Source organism: Syngnathoides biaculeatus, chromosome 13, assembly GCF_019802595.1.
Source record: "Syngnathoides biaculeatus isolate LvHL_M chromosome 13, ASM1980259v1, whole genome shotgun sequence".
Taxonomy (NCBI): Eukaryota; Metazoa; Chordata; class Actinopteri; order Syngnathiformes; family Syngnathidae; genus Syngnathoides; species Syngnathoides biaculeatus.
In genome coordinates, this window is record NC_084652.1 from 20,480,578 (window position 1) to 20,492,065 (window position 11,488).

The 11,488-nt window shown below is 39.4% G+C and overlaps 1 long non-coding RNA gene across 1 annotated transcript; it reads left to right on the forward strand.

The window, feature by feature from the left end:
- Positions 1-1,689: 1,689 nt before the first annotated feature.
- LOC133510856 (uncharacterized) lies at positions 1,690-10,295 on the forward strand. Its single transcript, XR_009797725.1, has 3 exons — positions 1,690-1,783; positions 8,325-8,404; positions 10,183-10,295. It is a non-coding gene; the product is annotated as an uncharacterized LOC133510856 (long non-coding RNA).
- Positions 10,296-11,488: the final 1,193 nt, after the last annotated feature.

An 11,488-nucleotide genomic window follows, 5' to 3' on the forward strand; every position in this document is an offset into this window, starting at 1 on the left:
GTGCAACAATAGAGATTTAAAAAAAAAAGTGTCGACTTCAAGACAGGGAACATTCAGAGTACATTTCCTCCCTCGTCGCTCTGGTCCCTCCGTCATCTTCAAACATCCATAGGGAGTGACTTGTTATTTGCTCTGAGCTCTCTGCCTGGTTTGGCTTTTTGATTAGAGGGAGACAGGAAGAAAAAGAGAGGCAGACGAGAGGGAGTGAGCAGAGATAGTGAAGACAGAAGCAGCCTTGAGGCACATGTCAAGCAATGTCACAGATAATCACACATTGTCTTAAAATAGCTTTGAAAATCACAGTGTTGGGGGATGGATGGGGGGCATCACAGCACGCGTTCTTCAATTAAAAGACCAAAAGAAATTAATTTCTGACATTTCCTAAGGGAAAATTTATCAAGGGCAACATATAGAAAATGACAAGTATGTAAAAACAAAAAGAGGAAGCCCAGTTTGTCGACTCTTGCACAGTCCAAGTGTTGTATGCTCACGATACAGACGTACAAGCGAGTCGCTACAATCGTGTATTAGGTTAGCCGACAACAGTGTTGTAATAGACAGTTATTATAGGTTGAGAAATATTTAGACAATTGCAATGATGATTTTTCCCAATATTACTTTAATTGCAATGATGCCTGATGAATCTGTGGTGTGTCAAATGAGATAACAAGGACGCAACCCCACTCCATGTGTATTAAACAAGCCATTGATTTTATGCTGCATATTATTGTGCCATATTCTCCAAGACCTAATTTAATACATATATAGAAATATTAGCCATAGACATATAGGATACAGTTGTATGTTTTTTTTTTTTTTGTGATATTAAACACTTTGAACACGTTAAACCACACTAATTCATAAAATCCAAGTAAAGATTGTAACGATTGAAGCATATGTAGTATCAATTGAGCATTGGGTCAAACTGTATTATGCAGAAAAAATCTGCGACAAATAGTCTTAAAATCTAACTCTGGATGACGTATTCTAATGAGCAACTGTTCTAGAGTGGTGCATTACGCTGAACACTTCAACTAATAATAATTAAATTATTGTATTTATGAACATCTTTTACATTTCTGTCGATGAACTAGCACTCAAAGTATAGATGACCACAATTTTTATCGAGGGGTGTTTAGTTTATGACATTCTGACAAACAGCAAACAATGAAATAATTTTTGCCACTTTACTCTTTGAAAGTCATCATCCGGCTCAAAAGGCATGCTTACATTTAATACTATATTTACTGTTTTTCATCTGACTAGCTGGCTAGAAGTGTTTTTCAGTCTATCTATTCCCAATAATTTATTATTCTCATTTCATAGCATTTCTCTTGACTCGACAGCTTGTGGGCCATGTATGTGGATGTTAGAGTTTTGCGTCCAATTAGATTTCAGCCTCTTTGTGCTGCCGTGTTAATCTAATCTTCCCAGGCCTTCAGAATCAGTAGTGCTGGCCAAGAAAACATAAACTATATTAACCATTGGACAGTGTCTTTAACCAATCATAATTCACATTGTCATGAACTGCCCTGCAGTACCATTGTTGGAGCCTGGATGGCTCTTTTTCTCCCTCTCTCTCTTCCAGCACTTTCCTCAAACCATGCACCTGTCACCAATCAGCCATCGTCACCAGATGCATAAAAAAACCGCTTGTTCCTGGTAATACTCACCAAAGTATTGGAGGCTCTACAAGCGGTACCACGGGATTTCCCTTGTGGTCCTGATCTACATCATTCCTGCCACCCTGGCACCAAGCCAGCTGCCTGCCAACACACCTACCGTAGGAAAACTATCATTACCGTTCTTAATAAACTGTTCATCATAACTTATCTGCCTCGGCCTGCTCTTGGCTCCAGCTCCTCTGCATCTGGGACACAGTCTGTTTTGATAGCAGTTGTGTCAGACACTTTAGCTGAAGTAACTATGTAGCGCTGGGTGTTTGTTTTTCAGGTAGTATATTTAATTAGTAGGGATGAAGCGGTAGCTTTGGCCATGTGGTTAACGCTATAAAACCCGAGTGCCATTGTGTGGACCCCAGTTCAGGACACCAACCAACAGCAAGAGTTTGAGACGATACAGCAACAGACCATCCTCCCCCACGACCCCCCCGGCCCCCACTGCCTTGGTGGCCTTCAAGGAAGACTTTGTCGAAACTAATAGGAATGGGAGCACACATTAAAAATTTGTAGATGAGGGTTCAACGTTTCTTTTAATGCCAGAGTTATCCACAGATTTCACCAAGAAACATCTCTAAATTGGAAAAGTATTATCGAAATTCCTCTCTCGCTCAGACATTCCAATGAGCTGGGCTGGAAAACTGACATCCAATCAGCGTTTGCCACACCTGCAGTGCTTCCTGTTCTGACCCCCCATTGCTCGTGGATACATTTCACCGAATGGAGAACGTCCACTATCTGACATTTTGTGGATAATTTTTTGTGAAAAAATAATTACAAACAAACAAAACAAAAGTAGGATGACGTACAATATTGAAGTCTGGGCGCTTTAGCCAGAATTCACACATCCAACACTTGACGTGTTATAGAGGGGGCGTGGCACTAGCGATGAACAAGAACAGTCCTATTATATGGACCGAGGAGATTTGATGCTTTTCTGAGGAGTTGGTTTCGATATAGAGATTATACAGCAACCGTGGCCATACTTGTTTTTCCCCCCCAAATTGTACTTTTCAAGTAGTCAGCCTCTCGCGAATGACCGGCTTAGGGGTGTTGCATGCGCGGATCGCCATAAATAGTAACCAGGAACTGTTGTGTGCTCAGAGCCAACAAAGCGAGTATAACAATGAGTCGATGCTCCGTGCTATTACTACTCCCGCCACAAAACAAAAATAACAATGTTCAAGTGTTTGAGCTAGAATACACACACGCGGAAGTCGACGTGTTGGGAGGAGCGTGGTGTTGAAGACGAACAATAACAGTCCCATGATGACGCTTTTTGATCTGATGCTTTTCTGAGGAGTTGCTTTCGATGCAGAGAATATATAGCAGGTAGCCAGACCTTTTTTTTAACACCATGTTGTACTTTTCAAGCAGCAAAGCTTCTCGCGATCCACCGGCGGTGGGGGTGAGGGGAAGGGGATAGGGGGTTTGCAGTGTGCATCACCGTAAATACTAACCGGGACGTGTTGTGTGCTTACACGTATATATCCATCCATCCATTTTCTTAGCTGCACAATAGTCGCAGGAATGCTGGCGCCTATCCTAGCTGTAAATGGGCAGGAGGCACGTTCACACACACGCAGACACAGGGAGAACATGCAAACTCCACATACAGAAGTCCAGGATTGAACAGCTGCGCCACCGTGCCGCCTCATAAAATATGTTCTTGCCTAAACAGTATTAGCACAAGAGGCTATAACTAAAAAGCTTCTAACCATTAATGATTAGATGCGAGCAAATTTCCCCACTGATGAATGAGCCTCAACTCTGACAGCCATAGCTTGATCCTGTCAGGTTAACTCCAAGGGAGGTGAAAGAAGGAGAAATTTGGGTGCGTTTTCTCAGTTTTGTTGCACAACACGTTGGCATCTTGGCTTAGCTAGAACGAATGGTCTGTAATGCTAAGCACCTACGATGTCAGGGGCGGAGTCAAGAATGTTTCTTCCGCATTTGTCTGTGAAAGCTGACACACATCCATATTTTGCTTGGATTTCAAAAATATTATTTATTTTCAATTTTTTTTTCAATTAATGAAAATATATGTACTAATGATATTATTTCAGATTGGAGGGTTTATTGTACATATGAATTTTGGGGAGAGTCTTCCTTTAAGTGAGAAACAGGTACCCCGAACTACTCCCCGGGAGCTCATAGCTTTCAGTGTATTTTCTTCTTTTTCCTAAACGTGAACTAAACACAAAAAGCTCTATTTGCTAACATTAAATAAAAAATTCATTCGATACCAAAAAGCTGAAATGAATACTAATAATTTCCAATCATCTGATGGTGTTGTACTCTTTCATTTGAGATGCTTGGTGATTTAGCATGAAAACAAATTTTCGTTTAAAATTGACGTTTAACTACAGTTTTAAGATCATTCTGGTTTAAAAGGGACTCCAAGGAGAGCTTGTATATTGCGGCAGGCTTTACCTTCTGCTTTCTTTTTTCCACCTCAGTGTTAGTCATGATTCGGCACGTCTTTATATTGTGTTTGAAGGAAAAATGAGATCGCCTTTGACAGGTTCATCATGAAGGCCATTTTGCCTGACTTGGCAACCTGACAGTCGGTGACTCTATTAACCACCTGTTTTCATCCAAGCCACAACTGTGTGGTGCAGGTTTGCAAGCACATTGCACACACAGGCACTGCAGTCTTTATAAAGTGAACATTACACAGAGAAGTCAAGTGACAAATTCAAGTGGCCAGAAAAAATATGAATTCATTTAGGACGAGTGAGTAGCAAGCCAACTATCAGAGACAGTGGGGGAGAGGGGATCAAAAGGGCTTACCCATGAGCTGACAGATGCATTCAACGTGAGAGCAAGACAGTTTATTGTGTGGCAGTATTGGTGTTTATTTTTCACAATATTTCTCAAAGACTCCATCCATCCATCCATCCATCCATCCAGCCATCCATTTTCTGAGCCACTTATCCTTACGAGAGTCGAACCAATCGCAGCTGTCAACAGGCGGGAGGGAGACACTCTGAACTGGTTGTCAGCCAATCGCAAAGCACATGGAGACAAACAACAGTCGCACTCCCAATCACACCTAGGAGGAATTTAGAGACTCCGATCAAGGCAAGTTTCGGGGATGTGGGAGGAAATCGGAGTGCCCAGAAAAAACCCACGCAGTCACAGGGAGAACATGCAAACTCCACACAGGTGGGGCCGGGATTAGAACGGCAGTCCTCAGAAAAGTGAGGCCACCATGCTGCTCTTCCAAAGATTAATTTTATTTAATATTCTTCAAAATTTCTTTTAATCTAAAGAGATGGCCCTTCGTATAAGCCACAGGCAGTAAGTATTTAATGTGATACAAAACCAGGCAACATACAGAATAGCCAAATAGAAATTCACACTCATATTCACACCTATGTACAGTATAAGATAAGCGAGATAGGCTTAGATGGAAAAACATGACACGCTGTTGCGACCCCTAACGGGACAAGCCAAAAGAAAAAGAAGTACAGTAATAGGCTACATACTAGTTTAATGTCATCAGTGTGCCTTTGTCCTCACTAACGAGCATTTATGCATTTAATCAAATATATCTGTAAACTTGTCCATCTTTGCTTTCAACAACCCACAGTAATGTTAGATAATCACTGTTGATGTACATCAAATCAACGGTTTACAAGCCCTGCGAGGGACCATTGTGCCTCAACGTTGAAAGAGCTATGGCTGTTGTACCACATACGATCACTTAAAATGTAAGCTAACTTGCATTTGAGCTCATTCAATTTTCCATGTAGATTTCCCAACACTGCTCTCTCAATTCACTTGCATTTTCGTGTATGCTAAGCATACATGGCTGTTGATCTTTCCCATCTGTATGGCATTGATCAGGAATATGAATCAAGCCATTATCCAATGTTTTTAGAGCTTCAATTATATTTAACGTTTTACCATTTTTGAATTGTTGTACATGATAGCAGGTGACTAAAATAATGATACAAGAAACCTAGTTTTGCAGAAAATAGGAATGGTGCTGCTTATGGCTATATCACTATTCATGCTAAGATTGGCCCAATGGATTTCGAGCAACCATTGCTATTGTGGGGAAACTGCCACTGTGTGGTCAAACAAAAGGACTTGGATGAGTTTGTATATTTTGATTATGCTTTTTCAAGGTGATCCCAAGATATCTTTATGTGTCACTTCTTCCCACCTCCTCCTCCCCCATTTCTTTCATTTTTTCAATAAAAGGAAAAAAAAGGTGCAGATGTTGAAGAGTGCTGACATGTCCTTGTGGAGGGATTTCAACCATGATGTTAATAACAATAATTAGCACTAAGTGTTTGTGAAGGGGGTGGTTTGGACATGAATATTCTCCAATTCTGCTCATGCGTGTGTGTTTTCTGACAAATGACTTCCCATGCCTGTTTAAAGGACAAATTAACCATAATTGCTTGTTTAAGGGGTTTGCGAATGAAGGGAGCTTTCTGCTACTTCGTCACGCTTGTCTCAACTTCTCGACACGTAAACAAACAAGCACAGCAAAATAACAGAACATTTTAAGAGCAATGTAAAACACAACATAAGGAGTACCTGTCACACACCCATGTGCGTGTGTGTGCATGGACATGTACACACTCACACACACAGACATACTCAAATCAACTGCTTTCCAAGATATTTTTATTTGAGCGCAAAATAATAAAGGTTAAATTAATATATTTATGTCTTCTGTAATTGCTGTGCAAGGACCTCTAACCCCCAAAACAGAAAAATATCAAGGAGTTTATGCTATGTTTATGCTACAGTACGTGTGTGTGACATTTTACCAGAGAGTGTGCATCGGAAATAAATCCATACACCACTTTAACCTATTAAGGGGAGGACATTCTCTGATGTACAAAGACAGAATGTCCCATCAGCTTTGATTAGGGATACGGTCTGTCTTTACGAGCCATTAAATATTTGAGAAATTATTATTAATAACTAAATAATTTCCACAGATTAACCCCATTCAAGCTTTATTCATGATCGGTTGGCCTTTAGAAAATTGATCTGAGGAAAGATTGATGGGTGCCCAATAATTTTAAAACGTTTGTCCTTGCTTTGTTTTTTGTCCATTTTCTTTTTTACTTTTGTTGAGTGAAAGTAGATTCTCTTTAGTATTGCCCTCTTGTATCACTGAATGTCACATTGAAGCAAACTGAACTGAACTCAGGATTTCTACCACCACCATTACTCAAAAGCATGGTGTCAAAAAAAGAGCCTGTGGGGCAAAACCGGCCCATGAGGAGACGAGTTTTGCCTGCAGGATGAATTACAAATGAAAAAACACAAGACATTGTGATGGTGGGCACTCCAGATAATTTTGAGAATTATTATGATCTTGGGCAGCACAGTGTATTAGCTGAAAAGTGTTGGCCTCACAGTTCTGAGGTCCCGAGTTCAATCACGGACCTGCCTTTCTGGAGTTTGCATGATTCTCCCCGTGCCAGCATGGGTTTTCTCCAAGAACACTTCAGTTTCCTTACACATCCCAAAAACATGGAACATTAATTGGACTCTAAATTGGCCATAGGTGTGATTGTAAGTGTGACTGTTGTCTGTCTTCAACTGCCCTGTGATTGACTGGCAGGTTAAGGATAAAGTTTATTTAAATATAAAGTCCACCATATTTTACAGTTCTGAATATGTTGAGTTCATAAGTTTTGTCCTTTAAAATACAATCATTGTGATCTGTTATCATGTACACATTGCAGATGAAAAACAAGCAAAATATTATGATTGTAAAATGATTTACATTTCATTCAATACAAACTTTCCTAATGTAGTTGATTAGTTTTCTATTGAAACAAAGGGAAAAACCTATTGTTATTTATTATTATTTCAGGAATGGTAAGATATTTGTGGTCCTGCCCTTTAACATCAAATTAGGCTTTACGTGGTCCCTGAATTACAATGGCACAGCAAAAAATTCGACCAAAGAATGGCCTGTAAATCAGAAAAATACAGTAAGTTGGTACAGTTGTAAGTCAAGGTATAACTGTATATACTAGTTGTGTGGAGGAAGTGCATCAGTAGAACAAAAAAAAAAGCCATAGGCTCACGTGCACTGGCCTAATTTAGGCATGTTTTCGAAAATATTTTCTGTTCTTCTCTCTGCTACCTGATAACAACAAATGTCCCAATTCTCATATTTTAAAAAATGACTTAAATAATTGGATTCACACTGAAATTATATTACTTGAACAGATCAGCGGGAAATTATTCACCTGCCTCACTACACCGCATGTAGCATTCAAACAAAGGTTAAAGGTCAACACAGACCTCTTGACTTTAGCTTCTATTTATCAAATCAATGTGGCTCTACTCTCTCCCCCCACAACACTTTGTCCCTTTGTCACTTGGGCATACACTCACTGCTGAGTTCCAGTCCCAGTGGAGATGGAGCTAATATCGGCAAAATCAGTCATATGCTCCGGGCTGTGTGTGTGTGTGCGTGTGTGTTTTGCAAGGGCAAGAGTCAAATGTCAAGTCAGCTGCAGGGCTTCTTTACCATCATTTGAATATATAAGATGAGTAATAATTCTGTAGCGATTCAAATAAAAAATTGCATAAATAATCATAATATAAATAAGACTGTCCTTCCATCTATCCATTTTCTGAATCGCTTATCCTAACTAGGGTCATGGATCTGCTGGGACCTATCTCAGCTACCTTCAGGGGGCAGGCAAGAGTACACCCTGAACTGGTCGCCAGCAGAGGTGGGTAGGAATGTGTTACACATACTCCATTACGTTTACTCCAATATTATTTTGAATATCTGAATTTGGACAGTCTATCCATCTATTTTCTTAGCCGCTTATCCTCTCAATGGGTATGGGAGAGCTGGAGCTTATCCCAGTTGTAATAGGGGTTTTCTCCAGGCACTCCGGTTTTCATCCCACATCCCAAAAATATGCATCAACTGGAGTCTCTAAATTGCCGATTTGTAAAATAAATCATCACATATCCTAAACAATAACAATCCATGAGTTTTTTAATAAAAAAAGGACAACCATTTTACATTTTCCTTTTTTAATTTATTTCTTTTACTGTGATATCTCCATCGCTTGATCCTGTGGTCCACCGTCTTTCCTTCCTGCCCTCCAGTTAAGTCCTGTTTACTTGTTTGACCCCATTGCTCTACTGTTTAAAAATGCATGAACAATAAATAAGGATGGTCTCTTGCCTCCTCTCAATAACTTATTCCCTCTCCAATCCTCCAACTATCCATCAGTCTGCTCATGTTTGTGTAGAGCTCATTTGGGGGTCTTCAAGGAATGGAAATCTTCCTGAGTGACCCGGCTCTTACTGAGGTGACAAACTGATATCCTTCCAGTCAACATTTACCAGTATTTGGCCACAAAATAGAAACCTTGAAGGGACTCCAGCTATTTTTTTCACGATCAGACTGACCCTAAACCATTAGAAGGGATGCCTCCTATATCGAAGGAAACATATTTCAACATGAACGCATAGATTTAGTGTTCTCAAGTGACCTCATTTACACTCATTTGTAAAACAACAGTTTTATAAATAAAAATTGATTATTTAAATAGACTCACTGGTGTGAGTGTGTGTGTGCGCGGATAAAAACAAATTATGCAAATTCATGTTGAGTAAATGTGTTACTTTAACTTGAACAGACACTTTTTCAGTCTGGCAACTTTTGGAATGTACCAAAGATGGTGATTCAGCATCTGCTGGTTCGATGTCAACCTCTTGTGCAGAAGATACTTCCTGCAACATCTGTAATTTATATAGAAAAATAAGGTTCAAAGTTGATAAAATGAGAACAAATGTATGGATACAGCACAGGTTTATTTCATTCTATTTCATTATGCACAAATTATTTTTGATAAGTTGCCAACAGGTCTCCTATTCTGTGAGTGACAAGTATGTAATACTGCTTGTTTTAATTGCCACGTAGTCCATCCATCCATCCATCCATCCATTTTCTTTGCCGCTTATCCTCACGAGGGTCACGGGGAGTGCTGGAGCCAATGCCAGCTCTCAACGAACAGGAGGCGGGGTACACCCTGAACTGGTTGCCAGCCAATCGCAGGGCACATGGAGACAGTTACACTCACAATCACACCTAGATTTAGACCATTTAAAGTCTCCAATTAATGTTGGATATTTTTGGGATGTGCGAGGAAACCGGAGTGCCCAGAGAAAACCCACGAAGGAACGGAGAGAACATGCAAACTCCACAAAGGGAGGGCTGGGATTGAACATGGTTCCTCAGCACTGCGAGGCCAACAGTCTCCACCTGATTCACCGTGCTGCCATTTGTCCACAATATTATCCTGTTTTTCTCGTTGCGAATGGCCAAACGATTTGCAGTAATAAAATATTTTCGCTAAGAACGACGTGCTTATGTCATTTAACTATGTCAACAGTGTTCAAAGTTTTCAGGAACTAAAACATGATCAACATACTGCCGCAACTTATCTTTCAACAAAAACCATTTCACAGTTTTGGTACTTTCTGTGTCCAGATTCAGCGGCTGATCCAAGTTCGCGTTCGGGCTTTTCTACAATAATAATAAGTGGAGGAAAAGAAACTCTGGATTATGCCTTTAAGAGGGACAATGACATAACTGTTTTTCTTTCTCAAGCAAAGAAATCACTCTTGGTAGGAAATTTACAATTTCAAATGTTAGAATTTCTAATGTTAAAAAAGTGAGGGTATATTATAAAATTATTGAAGAGACAATTTGTCAATGGACAGTTTTGTTAATGTGAGCATAGCATGAATATTGCTGCAGCACTAATAGTGTTTTGGAGTTCCAGTATACAAATGTAAACATTGGCTTGATGGGGATATAAGTGCACCATAGTATGCAATTTGAAAATGTGTTTTTCACAAAAACCTGTGAAGATAGCGATAGGTTTATTGGTTCTCCTCCTTTAGCAACTTTGTCCCATTCTACCTTAAACCTTGCTGTCATCCTGTGAAATTTCCCATGATATCGAAATAATTATTGTACTGTGAGATTATTACTGCAATAAAAATGAATTGTGAGATATCCCATAATTTCTGATCTATAATGCACACCTATGTATAATACACATGGCCGCATATTTAACCTCAAAATTCTGCAAAACCCTTCTACCAATTGTAGCCTATATTGGTGTGGATGAAAACACAATTAATTTAGGAAAAAAGAATAACCTGAAGCTACACCTGTGGTACAGCATCATTTTAAAGTGCAACTGACACAAAAAAAAATTAAATTAGTATGTTTTTTACCCCCCCCAAAAAAAATATCCAGAATGGAATCATCCATTTGTTCACAGCATGTCAGAATGTTGCCGTATATAGACCTTTTCATCTTGCGCCATAAAAAATCTGTGGACTGTATGGGGTTGATGAAGTAGCCGGAAGTGATGTATGATGCAGACAACTTCAGCTGCAGAGTAAAATGTATTTATCTCTTGTACAGGTGAAAAATTAACTGTTTTTTCTGCGTTTTTGCCAATATGTCAGCTCGTTGTGTTGCTGGAATTTGCTTAAATACTCGGAAATATGGATTAATTTTTCACACGTTTCCAAAAGACCCAATTCATTGTGAAAAATTGATTGCACAGTTGCAAAGGACAACAGCTTTTTTGGGTTCCAAATGACATGTGAATAGAGCGAGTAAAAAAATAATAGTGGGGGAGACTAATTTATCTTACAGTTTATAGCAAATGTTACGTGTGAATTTAGAATAAATCCCCTTGGTCAAATCAGTAAAATACAACAAAGCACTTGTATTGCATTTAAGACAATTTCAATACAATACAACACAAAACAATAAA